We start from the raw sequence: 2,661 nt of genomic DNA, 5'->3' as shown, positions 1-2,661 counted from the left end.
TGGAAGTAGTTAGAAGTCCCAAGTCCTTGTCTGAAAAATCATAGACAGCTTGTAGATGTTGTTTGAGTTTCTGGAGATTCAGAGAGTCCTTGAGGGAGCTCCAACTGTAGTCTCTGAGTTCACGTGTCAGTTTATGCTCATTGCCATTCACTCAGCCAGAGCTATGTGCTGACATAGATGTCTTTCTTCTTCCTTTGTCTAATCATTCTTCCATTCCCTTTCTATGTTATATCCATCAGTGATTGTAAGCTCTTTGAAGTCCAGACATACTGCTATATTTTCAACACAACTCACTAAATATTTTATAAGCCAATAAAGAATGCTATAGTTTGAATATGAAATGTTCTTCATAGGCTCATGACTGCTTAGTCTCCAGTTACTGATGCTGTTTGGGGAGAGTGAGTCTTGCTGGAAGAAGTGGGACCCTGGAAACACCCCTTCAGAATTTTCTCTTTTCGTGTTCCCTGAGTCCAGTTCACCATTGCGGGCACAGACTCTCCCACATGCTGCTACAACTATGATGCTTTACCTAGGGGCCTAGGATCCATGGAGCAAAGAACTATAGACTGAAACCGTGAGCTAAAATAAATAATTTCTATATTCAAGCAGTGCCTGCCAGGTATTTTGTCCCAGTGAACTAAATATCTAATACAGACAATTGAATTATTTTTATAATTATTACAAGTTATTATAATTGGTTTTCATATCAACGTGCCACATATTAGAATTACCTGAGTAGGGAGCCTCCCCTAAAGAATTGTCCTGATTGATGTGGGTAGGACACTCTAATGAAGGTAGATCTTTCTCTTAAGATCTGGAGGTTTAAAAAAGTTTTGAAGGAAGTTCTCTCTCTAATTTTTCGCTCATGTGGCCTCTCCTTTTGCCAGTGAGTTGTTTTGCTCCATTTTTGTTTTTTTGCTTCTGCAGCTAATTCCTGAGCTGTCAGTAGAACAAGAGTTTCCAAACATTCATCCTGGAAAAGGGACCAGCAGTTTTTCAGGAACTTCCCCTGTTCAAGGCACAAGACTGGGAAGACTGCAGCATCCTGCCTTGTGGCCTGGATAGCAGTCTGTTGCACCCTAGTGATAACAGCTGCTCTGAGACTACTCCCACTGAGGCTCCCGGCCTCAAGGACAGAGTACCAGTTTCTCAGGCTCATGTATGATTTGGCTGTTGTGACTATTTTAAAGCTTACTTGGTAAATTCTGAATAAATAAATTCTATCTATCTATCTATCTTGGGTGTATGTATTTTCTAAAATAATGCTAGTAAAAATCAATCCATAAATTTCATAATCAGAATAGAAATCATGTGTCATCTTAGTTAAGTATATAATTCAATTATATTCTATAGAAGAGATATGTTTCCTATAAAAAGTATAAATCAGCCTAAGAAAAATTAAGAATCACCTTCCCCATGGCTCTTTGAAATATATAGTAGTTTGTTTCCATATTTAAAAGTGTAAATTATTAATTTTAATATCAATGACATAATAGATAAAAAGATTTTTCTATCTCAATGTCATTCAAAGATAAGAACATGAAGATGTTGGGAGAAATATCTTGTGAAATAAATGACATTAATAGATAAGTTTGAACAGTTTATTATTTAGATGGTAGAATTTGTTTTACACTTCAACTAAAATGATAGCCTTTAATAATCTGAAAATATGCCATCTTTAATACAGACATTTACAGACCATGTAACACATTGCAATTAAATATTTCTGTAATATAGAGACATATATTTATTAGTATAATCTTACTTCATAATTTAGTATTAGGCAAGAATTAGAAGAACATAATAGTGAGAGAACAGAATTGGCAGATGCCAATGTTGTCAAGTTTTTAGATTTCTTTTTTCACTGCCTCTCATTTTAAATTTCTACCCCAACCTTAAAATTCCAAATGTAAGATATATATACTTCTGTGAAAGCATGTGGTCATCATCATTCAGGCACTGACTGGTGTAATTTCAGTGGCATGTTCATTTACTAGGAGACAATATTGTCCACTTAGTGGATTTGTAGAGATATGTCAATATGAGCCTGCTCCAGTGTCCAGTGGTATAGCTCTGTCTAATGAAAGATGTTCACCATTTACAGTGAATATGACTACAAAGTCTAGTCTCACATATCTAACTGGGTCATGATTAACCTGTTTAATTGGTAGAGAGAAGTGTGTCCTTATATGGTCCCTTGTTGCTGGCTTAAATGTGGAAATGATAGACAGCTATTCTGGAGTCAGAATCAGTATGCAACAATAGATGTCCAAATTTCCACTTTATAAGAAGTGGATCATTTCTATATGCTGCAATCCATCATTCTGTACAATATCATATGGATATATAGTTATCTAAGTACACTGTTTATACCTAGAAAAATAATCCAAACTAAATGTGACATAACTGCAAACTTTACATTATACTTCAACATTTTACAAAGCTTTGCTGATATCTTTTTACTGATGATTATTGAAGAAATAAAGGTTTTTTATTATGAATAGAATATCAAACTAGGTTTTCATGAATATATACTATGAATTATTATTATTATTATTTTGGTTTTTTGAGACAGGGTTTCTCTGTGTAGCTCTGTGCCTTTCCTGGAACTTGCTTTGTAGACCAGGCTGGCCTTGAACTCACAGAGATCCTCCTGGCTCT

The sequence above is a fragment of the Peromyscus leucopus genome, chromosome 15 (assembly GCF_004664715.2).
Source record: "Peromyscus leucopus breed LL Stock chromosome 15, UCI_PerLeu_2.1, whole genome shotgun sequence".
NCBI classification, from domain to species: domain Eukaryota; kingdom Metazoa; phylum Chordata; class Mammalia; order Rodentia; family Cricetidae; genus Peromyscus; species Peromyscus leucopus.
Note: the sequence above shows the minus strand (reverse complement) of the source record.